The following is a 14,134-nucleotide window of genomic DNA, read 5'->3' as shown; positions in this document are numbered from 1 at the left end:
TTTTTTTTTTTTAATCATTTTCCGTTATCAAGGTAATTTCAGGAGGGACACTAAACCACTTTAAATAATAAAACTTAAAAAAAATGTTTNATTCAGCCATGGGACATTTAAAAGTAAAAAGAAATCGTGCTATGTACCCATCTACTGACAGCGAATCTATACCGTATTTTTCCTCACAAATGGAAAAAAGTCATTTATTTCCATTAGTTGTTGACCAATGTGTACAATATCAGGAAGCAGGAAATAGTTGGTACTATTTGAAACATTTGTAGAACTAAATTATTGAGTTTTTTTTCTATTGCAGTAGATGCTTCGAATTCCAAAGACTATTCTAACTGTTTGTACATGGAAGAATAATTTAAGTTGTAAAACCGACTTAAACTATTAACTAAAAGGATTAGTTATCTCGTTCGAAAAAAAAGGTTTTATGTCGTAATGACAACTTAATATGACGCTGAAAGACAGTGCATTATTATAATATAGCTATATCGTTATTAAAGATAAAATGTCGTTATCGTCATTTTTGTTTATATGATCCGTGTCGTTTTTTGTTTGATTTAGGTATTTGATCCAAAAACGTTGTTCAACTAATCATTACCCAATCTTAAACAAAAAAAATTGTTTGAATTGTGTCTCATTCTTATTTCTGTTTGCAATAAGTGCGCGGTATCTACTGCGTTTGAGACAAAATTTATCTTATCAGTTTGTATTTTGCGGTCAGTACATCCTTGAATTCCTTAATACCCGGGAGTATAGAAATCCTACTTTGTTAATGTCACCTCTGTTGTAAAAGTTTATCTCAAAACGATTGATCTAATGATATGTCACATGATTTGGCTTTGTATCTGTTTTGTGAGTCGGCGCATTGGAATGTCAGCCATATAACTCATGGTTTAATGTTGGAGGAAAGCAGACCAATCGGGAGTTCTGTTTATACTTGGTATCATGGTAACCAAGGAGCACTGGCTTACATGCATTTGTTGTACAAGGTCAATATGCAGAATTCAGCTACCCGTGTATGTCGCACTATGAAAACCCGAATGTAAAAGAAAACAGAGTGTCTGTGGTCACCGTGTAGACTTAAGGTACGTATAAGCTGGATTTTTTTTTTTTAATCATTTTCCGTTATCAAGGTAATTTCAGGAGGGACACTAAACCACTTTAAATAATAAAACTTAAAAAAAATGTTTTAACAAACCAGACCGGTTATCTGTTAGAGTTATACCATCATTCCCTGTCTTGGGCCTCTGTGATACACACTGTTTTGATACTCTCGTGGTGGTATATCTACTGATTGTGTTGATTTTATTTGTTACGACATTACCATCATGCAGCTTATTTCACAAAATGTATATTTTAAATGAACCTGAACTGTTTATCACATCATATTATATAAATTCGGATTTAATAAATGTCTCATCTGTTCTTTTGCTACGATAACAATCATGATCTCGCAGTCACATATGGTAGGTCTTTGTGTGACATAAAGGTCGATATTTTTTAATAATTCTCATCAGATTGCCTTGTTGTTTTGTTGTCACTACCTGATAATTTGATGTGAAAACCTGACGTTTTTATAAATGGACCCATCGAACATGGCGGTTGTTGTTAGAGACGCTTTCCCTTCTTAAATAAATAGTATTATTCTCCTTTCAAGGGTCTCCATGTGAAACTTTCCTTTGTCTGCCCCTGTTTTATCATTTTTGGTAAGAATTATGATTCTGTTGACACTTTGGTAATATGTTGTTGCTTATTGTGTGTGTTTAATCAGTGATCTGTTGGAAAGTATTGATTAAAAAAATATTTCAAAATCAAAATGACCTTTTTCCATGGTCTTTTCGTATCATCATTTATATTGCCAAAATTACTTAAAGTGAATTTCCACACACAGGTTTCTATGCAACAGTTCGGTTCAAAGTTCATAAACAGCTTTCTGCACGGTACCAGTCTATGTCATTAGTGCACATGCAACATTAAAGTCCCTTTCCTATCTATTCCTGTATCTCCACTTATGACGATATGCACCCGGGTTCTTCTGCTGAGAACACATTTCCAGTCAAGCTAACGCCGTTGATCAGCTGCCTTTTTATTCTAAGATGTTGATGCTGATGTCAGCTCTTACTTTGTCAAAAGCACTATTTTCACTAATCTTTTGAAATCTCCGAAGATATTGATGCATTAGGTATGACCTTTACTTGTGTGATGTTGTTGACCTGGCCTGACCTTAACCTGTTGCATTGGAAGGTCAAGGTGTCCTATTTCCTAGTACTTGCTCAGTTTACAGATTTTTTCTTCACCTGTCCGGAAGCCTTGCACACAAACAATACACAAGCCAACCGTCACATTTAATACTCTCACAATTCAGGCAATACTTTCTGTACAAAATATTAAAATGATATTTCACGGCTCAGTAATATTTAGCATACAATTTAGCAAACACAGAGTAAGTGATATATTATACTATCTATTGCACCATTACCTACTAGACTGTGTGACTGTCCAGCTTTGCATTACACGGCATCCATACATGTTTTACCCTCTTTAGTGATTGTTCACTATCAAAGCTCGGGTAACAGTTTTTTTCTGTCCACTTACTGTTAAGTCTGCCGTCCGCATACGTGGTTGGACATACACAAAAATAAACAATAGATCTGAACAAAAAACTAACCATCAACTTATAGACTTCAAAACAATAAAAAGATGACTTTCTTCCCGTATAACGTAATTCAAATATGACGTTTTCAGTAAATATTAAAAAGTAAAACATACCTTGTAACAATTACTGTTATACTCATATATAGATTATTATATTTGCCTAAGCAATTGACCTATAATTGACTTACTTTGTTTATGACGTTATAAGTAGATATGGGAATTAGGAAGTATTAAGCTGTTATCGGTAAGGTATGTTGCAAACATTGATGATTCTCATAAGGTTACGTGTGCAGTGCAGTCGCTATAAAGGTAAACAAGATGTGTTATATTATTCAAGCTATAAGTTTGATATGCTTTCCCAATTTATGAAAAGTATATATTGCCATTGTCAAGTACAAACTACTTAAGATGATAATGATAATGTTATGATGATGATGATGACGTAATAATGATGATGATGATGATGATTATCCTGATGATTTATGATGATGATGATGATGATGATGATTGGTGTATGTGCATATGCTATGTACAGTAACATATCTTTTAAAACGCTTGAAAAAGGAAAAAAAAAAAAAAAAAAAAAAACTATTCAAAATAATTAACAAAAAGTACAAAGTACTGTATCAGGCATAGCGCAGACAGACGTTACAGCTACAGTAACATGATTAAACGGAAATGGGATCTGATGATTTTAGAAATAATAAAAAGAGTTAATATCGGAAATAGGCTACAACACGTTAATTTGATTCAACCAATGCTGGTATAGAAAGAACGTGTGGTATATAACACTCAGTAAGTGATACAATATCTTTACCGCATTGTCCCTCCCAAATTAGATATAACAAGTTGTTGATCTGCCAATTTGATGGCTATAACGCATTATATTGGTACAAAGAAAATGGTTTGGTAATCAAAACATTTTATTTTTCTAATCTCTAGTAAAACCAAAAAAAAATACTTCTCTTGATACTTGAAATTATTCGAAAAATATTATTACGTTTCTTGGATTGAAAGATTAATAGAAAATTTTAATTTGCACACCACTAGAAAAGTATGAACATATAACGTTTTCTTACTGTATTTTATTTGTATTCATGCAACCGATTAGTGTTCAGTATTTACATGGGTTTTCTCGCAGCTAATCTTAAAGGATTGCTCTTTGGAGATCGTTGCAGTCTTAAACGTCGATCTACCCTTGTGTATAGAAAAAAAACCTTTTTTATTACGTATGTCATAAAAAATGAATCAAGAAGTTTTCAAACTTCGATTCGCCTTTCTGCCACGTGAATTTTATTTCGTTTGTTTTGTGAAGAAACGCATTAGGTATTAGACTGTCCGTCATGCTGCTATAGCGACAATATCAACACAGTTATCAATGTGTCGTTGTTGGAAGAGATACCGGATACCGACAGACACAAGAGGGGCTGATAAAAGCGAACCAATAGGTCATCGCGTAGACCTTAACTATCTGGGTATTCACGGTATCAAGGAGCTCTTCGAAACACAAGTATTTTTTCTGCTCTTCAACATTTAAAATCTAGCTACCTGTGTATGACATATTCCTAAACGCATGATAGTAAAATAAATTCGTCTACGAGGTCAACGTGTAGACTTCAGGTACGCATTCTTAAAAGAAGTACTATTGGTGCAATTTGGTGCTCAATATTATTTAATATTTACCGATAATACTAATAAAATAATTAAGCTTGAACACGTTAATACCTCAAATTTATTTTTTCGTTTTTCTTTATTTTGGGTTGAGCGGCCACTTGCTATCCTGACCGACCAACAGTTTCAATACTCTTGAGTAAATGACGTTGGTTTTGTTTGATTATGTTGATTTTAAAAGTTGATTTTGTTGACGTTCTTTGAGGTAATTTGACAAAATGCATGAAAATAATGCAATTTGAAAGAGATCAGTATATATCTAATCACTTATTGGATATCTGGCAAATCAATTCATTTCAAAACCCACCCCATTATCAGTAATGTATGTTTTGTGTATTAAATGTATGCTTACTGTTAAGTACCGATCAAGCGAGTATTTATCATCCATATCTCTTTAATAAGTTTCTAGACACCATTGCTATGCGTTTTCGCTTTGTTTGGAAATGAAACAATGGAGGTAAAAAAGACTGATCGTTGAGTGACCAAACAGACCACAGGAAGAAGATACCCTCCTCTTTTTTGTTTTTGTTTTTTTGTTATGGATGGGGTAATGTATGGTTAAATATGAATATTTAATGACATGAAAATCAGGACACATTGTTTGTACTCTTGTCCATCTGCATTGAAAACAAATTATCATCCGGGGGGACATGAATAATTAATCAAACAAGTAAGTTGCACATCTTATAACACTGACAAGTTATACCTACATAGGTCATAGACGGCTATATGTCAAACAGTTACCAATATGATATATGTGTGAATCTTAAACAATGTTAAGATAAACCAGTCCCTTGCATGATCACAACGAGGCTTAAGAGTATAGGTTATGTTGTAAGTTCATTGAATCATATCAGTTTAAATAATTTTAAATGTCTTTTTGGTACCTGTTTATACCTGCGTTCTTTTCGTATTATTATTATTTGTACATCTTTTACCTCTGTGACGTTGAAATTTGGTCCTTAAATTGAAAAAGAAAAGTGGTAAAATATCGCTCTCCATATCAGCAAGTTACTTATCAGATATCATCACCTTTGGGCTTTTGGTAATTCAGAGTAATTTGCTGGAATATGTTTGATCGTCTAGTTCAGACTGAAAGACACAGCATTGGTAAAAGGCAAGAGGTTGTTAGTTGTTAGCACTTTTATTAAAACCTTAAGATTGGAAATTATATGGATTACAATAAAAATTAAAAACATCTAGTGAAAATATTTTTATTGTTTGGTTTATGAAATCTATAAATAGATGATGTAGGTATAGAAACCGATAGAAAGCAGGTACACCATGGATAGTAGGTTATCTAACTTCATCATTCATTATTTCTGCCTTCATAGAAATACTGGTCGTGAAGTTTGCCAAGAAGTTCCTACATATCAAGTCGCCTTTTATGTCTTGTTATTGCATCATTGTTTGTTTTATGAATCAGCGTAGTAAATGTCTGTCAGGTTACCATAATGGCAGTGTTTACAAGGTAGTGTATGATATGTTCGAGAGGGTACCATCAGCTACTTCTGGAAAGCCATACCCCACAGTGTGATGTGTCATCAGGAACTCTGACTGTGATTAATTTGTCTACCTGGTCAACATGTATAATCTTACTGTCAGAGTATGAAGACAATATGAAACCCTGGGTGTAAAAGAAGTGTGTCTTCGTGGCCAATTTGTCGACTTCAGGTATGCCTGTGTATAAGTGAACATTTGCCTTTCGGTTTAAAATAGTATTTCACACAAAAATGGTATTCCTCCTAAAATCATGAAGCTATTAGATCAAATGGAAGTTATATCCTATTTTGTAAAGTATTTGTCTAGATCATATCATCTATAATATTTCACATTGAGTAACAAGAGTTGGTTTGTATGTACAGCCTGGGATGGTGGAGTGTCAAGTGTAAAAGTAAGGTAAATATGGCATAGCATATGGTTAATTGACTGTAACCTTTGAAAACAGGGGCATGTTTTCTATACTATTTCAGCCTCAGTAACCACAATCGGTATTGAAGTACATCTTCCAATGTAGGTGACTGCAATCTATACTTGGAACTATTATCCTTTGAAATAAAATGTCCATGCATATCTTTATTCTTTATATTATTTTACCTATAGCAACGCGATTTGGTATGTAAACATCTTGTTTGGGTTGGAAAATGCAATGCACAAGCAGTATGTCACAGTGACCTATATCTTATATTCTAGTTCACATTGATTAACCAGATTTGATATGCAAGTACATCATGGGAACCACAAATTTTGTTATTATTTCTCAGCTTTTATTTATATTATAGAACTGACAGCAGAGGGACATGTACATTCCTAAAGTCATGATAAATTATGGGTATCTGTGTAGTCAGCTCTAAAATCTTCGAAGAGCTGAAAGTGCTCAAGGCGTTTTGTTGATAATTAATTTTACAATCATGTATATATATATACCGAAATTCAAAAGCTTTTTTTCAGTAATTCTGAATAGGTATTTGTGTTTTCAAAGCGGTTACCATGGTAACCAGTTGAAATTAGTAATGTCAATCAATTTTGTCAATTATTTTGTTAGTTTTTTTATAGTTACCATACAACACTCTTTTTAATCACCTTTATATTTCTCCTAATTTTCATTACTACTTCTCTACAACCTCATATTTCATTGAAACACTGAGTTGAACGGAATGACAACTGCAGATGATCATTTAAAGGTATAGCTATCTTTACAACTCTGAACAATTTTAAGCTGTAAATGTTTTTAAGAAGGACAAATCAAATTTTGAATAAATTGAGACTGTTGTATCTATAGGGGACACATTATCTGGGCCTAACACAGAGTGATTTCTCCATTAATTAGAAACACGTAACCCTCATTACCCATGGATAATAAGTGATAGTTAATATTTAGCGTTACTAAGAAAAAAACATTGTATCAATAGATGTTAAAGCTTCCGAGGTGGTAGCGGGACTGGGTTGAAATCGGCGTAGTTTACAAGGATTATCTATAATAGTCTGCTTTGGAGCCGCGCCACATATGGATGTTTATTACGTCGAAACTTAAATTGGCTTTAACAAAGTCAAAAATGCCGATGTTAAATTTCATTACTGGAATGATCGACTGCATATTTTAGCAACAATGTCTACAAAATTAAAAGACAATTGGAAAAAATCCGAGTAAGAAAAGTTCAAGACAAGCACACAATAACGGGGTTACGTGATGGAAGTTAAAGAAATGTTGGCATCATTAATGTCTTTTGAATATGCTTAAGGGATGAGATTTGAAAGTAAGTTTAAAATATGGTAATTGTGTGGATCCAAGAGTTAATTTTGCTTATTCTGTCATTGATGAAAATTATATTTTTGTTTCTTGAAAAAATTTAAATGGAAAAGGTAATTTTTAAAATACAGATACCACAAATATACCAAAAATTGGCAAATATGACAGCATTTATATCTTATTGAAAATGCTATTCAGAAGTGCAAGCAGATAACATAGATCCCATTAAAACATATCAGTGTATGTGTTACGCTTAACTTACACATGCAGACCACCTGAATTTGAGTATGATTTAATTATTGTATAATATAGTTTGTACTTTGATTTACACTTTTGTACACACAAATAATCTTGGCTAATTTGAATGTATTCAACGTTTCCGTTATTAATTCAATAAATACTTGATTTGCCGTTCGTTGCTAAATTCTGTTTCAATAGTCTCATGCACAGTTCAGCATATGATTCAGTGTACAGTTCGTTAACAACCTTGTATCCTGAACAACCTTTACAACAACAGCTGTCATGGTTTTACCAGCATATGCTATACCTTTACCAGACACGTTCGCGCCTTAAAATAAATATTTCTGACAATCTCCATTGGAATAATGGTATATTTTTATCGATTTGAGCACGGTGTATAACTGGTTAAACTCACGCTATCTTGGCATGTCTACTTCAAATACTTGAACGGCTTCACACGATTACGTAGTTACTGTGCAGAGATTAATGTGTGCGTTCGAGGGTTTGCCTAATTGGTTAGATATTGCTCTATTATGATAAGCAATCGTGTATTTACATTGATCATTATTTTTTGGTCTTTTTCTTAAGATGCTTTCGTACAATTTATGACCACCATTGTATGTCAAGGACATACGCTTTATTATGATCCCGTAATGTTGCAAGGAGATGCACTTTAGTCATTATATTCCAAAACACAAGAAACGGAGTTTGTTAAAGTAAAAAGGCATTGTTGGATAAGTATGAAACTTTCACAAATTGAATATCATCATATAACTTATATGTATAACAACCCAATTCATGTTCTATATACCTTACACCGTTCTTTGCAATTAATTCAAATTGTCATTTGAAATAATTTGTCAACAAAGACTTCAAGATTCGATTTACATTTTTTAGAAACGCCCTCATGCCCCGGGCCTACCTAAGGTCGTTTAAATGTTCCTACACATTTGACCATATGTAACGTTGAAAATGGGTCACGGTCACTCAACATACTTGCTAGCTGTTTATCTGAGCATGTGACTGACTAAAAGGTACCACCCTATGTATTTTGTTTATTCAGAAGAATTTGTTTCGAGTTTGAACATAGTTGACCCCTGAGTCAGACTCAATCATTTTTACTTCATCTAAGCATGTAACTGGCTAACTAACATCACCCTTAGTCATTTGTTTTTGAAGAGAAATTGTTTTGAGTGTTTAACATATTTAACCATTTGGCCTTGACTATTTGTAAAAGGTCTTTCATTTGAACAAACTTTATCACTTTAAGCTACTAGACAAATGTCTTAACTTTGGGTCTGTCGGTTATTCAGAAGAAGGAGTGAAGGTCATTCATTTTATCAAACTCTGTATCCCTTCATCAAAACATACTACTGACCAGATACCATCATTCGGTTGATTTTGATTATTTAAAAGAGGTTATCTGAGTTTTCTTCAATCATTTGACCCCTGTGATAATGAAAGTGGGTCGGTGTCCTTTATTGGAACAAACTTGGTTGCCCTTACCAGCAAGCTTTACTGGTCATATATCATCCCCCTTGGGCTTTTGGTAATTCAGAGTAAGTTGTTAGAATATTCTTGATCATCTATTTGTGACTGAAATGCACGGCATTGGTAAAAAGGAAATGGGCTGTTAGTTTTTAGCACTTTTATTAAAACCTCAAGATTGGAATTTATATGGATTATAATAAACATTAAAAGTTAAGTGCAATTTTTTTATGATTTGATTGATACAATCTGTAAGAGTTTAAACTCGTGTCTACAAATCAACTCGGCTTTTAGGTCACGTTATTGCGCCTTTGTTTGTTTTGTGAACCAACGTATTTAGATGTATGTCAGGTTGCCATAGCGGCAGTGTTTACAGCGTAATTTATAATATGCTGGCGATGGTATTACAGCTACTTCTGGAGAAAAAAAATCTTGTCAACATTAAGAAATAAGCTACCTGCGTATGAAATTGTAATGGAGATTATCGTATATACATGTTTATGAGTGATACAGTTATGCGTTCTAAGTTTAAATATTGTTTCAAACGGAAATTATAATTATATAACAATCATAAGCTAAATAGATGCACGTCTCAGATAATAGAAATATCGTTGGAGTTAATGACGAATATGTACTCTTAGTATGGTGTATTCCTATTATACACGGTTACATTATCAAATTCTGAAATAAATCATGTTACAGAAGCATCTAGATTAGGGATTATCTTGACACAGGTCTATGTATTTGTTAGTTGCATTTCCAGACCTACAATAATATATAATCGTTAATCATGTTAGATTTGATATCGGGCTTAGCTGATTACGCCTATGGAACGCTTAGAGTGATGCGTGATCGATAAATGCTCATTTAAGTTTATTTAAGTGTTCGCACATTATCATTGTCCTTTTACCTGCAGGACGACTTCCAATACCCCAAATCATCCCTGGATTGCAGCGCTGCTATCCTCAACTCTGCTTGCTAGCATTTTACATAAAATATCGTATGGTCAACATAAAATAGGGACTTGCACAATACAATCAGGCAACAAAACGTGGCCCATTAGCAAAGGTCCATATTGAACAGTCACTTTAATAAAAAAAAAATAGCGGCTAATTGTATAAATATATATAAGGATCATAAAACGTTGATATTTTATCTTGAAACCATGCCTTAAACTTATCCTTACGCTGACTCCATACATATGTATTCGTCTGATCACCTTTTTCAAATAAACATGCACATATAAAATATAAAGGTCAACTGGAGCGTATCATCATGCAATATTCATATGATGTATTAGCCCTATCAATAATTAGCTGTGAACGTGTTAAGAATAGAGCAATGCGTTCTCTTGCTATGCGACGATCAGTTTGAAACTTGCCTGTACGGATTTATCAATACGCTGCAAATTGACCTTTTACCGCTTGGCTTTCCTAATATCTGACTGCGTGACGTCACATGTGTGATATGTCCGAATCCATCTAGAGAGTATACACTTTCGCAAGTGGGTAGCGATAGGTTAAAAAGTCACAACATCGAATATTGTCACTTGAAGATTTACTCGTCTTTGTTTCAATCACGTTCAAATCTCTTTTTGATCTTATGTAAGGGATTTTCATGATATTTATCAATTTATGATCATGTTTAATAGCAAACACGCATCCGAAAAATGTGTTAATAATCTAGATGCCTATTGCTTGTAAAGCTATTTTCACAAGAATTTAAAAAAAACCCAATTCGGTGGTCATTTTGAAAATGTATATTTCTTACGCTTCACAAAAGGCCAACATTTCCCTTTTTTTTTTGTACAATAGCTGAATCACTGTTATCGTCATTGTGTCGCCATTTTGAATTGCAGCAAGTTCCATTTGCTGTTCAATTTAATAATGTTCAATGTAATGAAAAAAATTGCAACAAAGTAAAAAAATGATAATTTATATTTACAAATTTAGTTTAACGTAATTTTTTTTTTGGACCCCGAAATTGGGAAAAATATACAAATAGTAATGGGACAAAAAAAGAAGCACACGTCCCTCTTATATTTATGCCTGTTTTAATTAGAGAAACGTATAATTCTTTCTATCCAATAACAAATATTTTCAATTATGTTGTCATTTAAAATTAAGGAGTAGCGGCCACTTAGATTGATCTTTTGAATTAAAAGATAAAGTTTAAGAAAATTTATTTTTCAAAATTCAAATGAAAATACTAATTTTGTCAATTCTGCGAATAGTCATACAAACATGTGTATCTGATAACAAACTCGGAATATGTTGCGTGAAATTGTCCTGTAAATGATCACAACAGCAAAGTTCACTTAAAATCACATATTATGTAAAACTTGTATCTTTGACCGATCATAACACAAAAATGAGCACACAAAAATGTATACATTTTTGCATCTTCTGCTATACCAATAACTGCCTTTTCCAAAAATGCATATAAGAAAAAAAAAGTTTAACACATGAATAGTTTTACTTCTCAGAGGTGAACATCCTTAAAACACAAAAAACTATTTGTAAATATATTATATCTCAATACCTGTCACATACAGATGCATATGTCAGAATTATTTTCATCACGCGTCTATACATGTACGAATTAGTCTCTATTGGCGTGTTCAAAGCATGAACTGTCTGGTTTCTGGTCAGCCTAGCATGTCATACGCACCTCTGACTACTATAACATTATATTGAGCCTGTGTAATCTACATACTTTCATAAAGACTTGTATTGTATGGAACAAAATGGTGGAAGGCAAGGAGATGCACTTTAGTCATTGTATTCCATAACACAAGAAAAGGAGTTTGTTAAAGTAAAAAGGCATTGTTGGATAAGTATGAAACTTTCACAAATTGAATATCATCATATTACTTATGTTGCATGCTTATCCAAAAATGTCCTTTTATGTGCAATCAGCCCTTAGTATTGGAAATATGCAGAACAATTGATAAAACAATGAAATGAGTTAACTGTAACGATAAAAACAGATACTTTCATTGAGACCTGAGACAGGACATTACAAGCAAATCAAACTTCATATATCAAATTAATCATGTATCAGTAGTTGTGGTGGCAAATGCCATTTAGTTTTTGTAAGTTAACTTTGATTAGTAAGAAAACAAATTAGGACCTGGAATTCACTTCAACCATAGGTGTTTAGCAAGTATGATAACTATACAATATTAACTATTAATAGCTTAAACCATTTTATAAGATTTGTTTTAATGTTATAGTTTTATCTGTTATTCGGCATGACAATGTATATAGTGCCCGTGATTAAGGACTACTTTGGTCTTACCTGGTAACATTAATATTACCTGTATACTGTACATCAAAACACCAAGATATTGGTTATTGGGAAGACACTTGTTGATTGACACACATCATATCATTTGGTCTTGTAGAGTTTCACATCTTCATTCGTGTAAAAGTCATGATGGCAAACGAATTCTTAATTTCGGGAACATAAAATAGAAATTGTGATGTATCCCCTACACCTCAACCCTTCCGTTAGTGACCAACTGAATAGAGACGTAGGCTATCACTCATTATACAACTTGTTATATCATCTATTGCCGGTAAGCTTTAGACAGATGTCGAACCGAATTAAACTAGTACCTTGTTCACCGCTGGAGCGAGGAAAAGACTATGGGAGGACGGTATTACAATATGCATCTCTGATTGAAATGATATATTTGCATCTATAACAATACTTATGTCTATGTCTCTGATCAGCGAAATCATTGTAAGTTGTAGGTAGCGGCTGATCGAACGTAACGGATGACTGCCAACAGTAGGTAATACAATCGGCAGTCGTCCGTTACGGTGGGACAGCGGTCGATAGGTCAGGACAAGCATGCGTAGTCTGCAGACATTAAACGGCTGTCAAATACTCGATCGGAAAAGTCAATCAATACGATTCTACCGCTAAAGCCAATATATATGGATGCGACCGCTAAAGCAGATCCAGCCAACACAAACGATAGCAAAGCGAACGATAACCACTTGGATGTCCGAACGGATACTTTGCCGTTATCATAACTGTATTAAAAGATAAAGTATCGTTATCTTAATTCTTCTTCGTTATGACTCGTGTCGCTTTCCGTTTGATTTAGGTATCCGACCCTGAAACGTTTTTGTTCAACCAACCGTTACCCTGGCTTAAACATAGAGAGCGTTTTAATTGTTTCTCAACCTTATTTATGTCTGCAATAAGAGTGCGGTATCTTCTGGGTTTGTGTCACAGCTAATCTTAACACTGTGCGGTATCTTCTGGTTTTGTGTCACAGTTAATCTTAAATATAACAGTGTGCGGTATCTACTTGGTTTGTGTCACAGCTAATCCTAACAGTGTGCGGTATCTACTGGGTTTGTGTCAAAGCTGATCCTAACAGTGTGCAGTACTACTGGGCTTGTGTCACAGCTAATCTTAACAGTGTGCGGTATCTAATGGGTTTGTGTCACAGCTAATCTTAACAGTATGCGGTATCTACTTGGTTTGTGTCACAGCTAATTTTAACAGTGTGCGGTATCTACTGGGTTTGTGTAACAGCTAATCTTAACAGTGTGCGGTATCTACTGGGTTTGTGCCACAGCTTATCCTAACAGTGTGCGGTATCTACTTGGTTTGTGCCACAGCTAATCTTAACAGTGTGCGGTATCTACTGGATTTATGCCACAGCTAATCCGAACAGTGTGCGGTATCTACTGGGTTTGTGTCACAACTAATCCTAACAGTGTGCGGTATATACTGGGTTTGTGTCACAGCTAATCCGAACAGTTTTTATTTCGCGGTCACTATATCATTGAATACTTTTATACACGGGAG

The 14,134-nt window shown here is 33.8% G+C and overlaps 1 long non-coding RNA gene across 1 annotated transcript in view; it reads left to right on the top strand.

Annotated features, from left to right (window-relative positions):
- Window positions 1-14,134, top strand: part of LOC110447275 — a 30,365-nt gene that overhangs the window by 15,954 nt on the left and 277 nt on the right. The window contains exon 2 of the long non-coding RNA XR_002462576.1: window positions 990-1,085. This is a non-coding gene — a long non-coding RNA (uncharacterized LOC110447275). The remainder of the gene's footprint in view (window positions 1-989; window positions 1,086-14,134) is intronic.

This window comes from Mizuhopecten yessoensis, unplaced genomic scaffold (genome assembly GCF_002113885.1).
Source record: "Mizuhopecten yessoensis strain PY_sf001 unplaced genomic scaffold, ASM211388v2 scaffold3271, whole genome shotgun sequence".
Taxonomy (NCBI): Eukaryota; Metazoa; Mollusca; class Bivalvia; order Pectinida; family Pectinidae; genus Mizuhopecten; species Mizuhopecten yessoensis.
The sequence above is the reverse complement of the archived record's forward strand: the minus strand, read 5'-3'. Positions and strand labels throughout refer to the sequence as shown.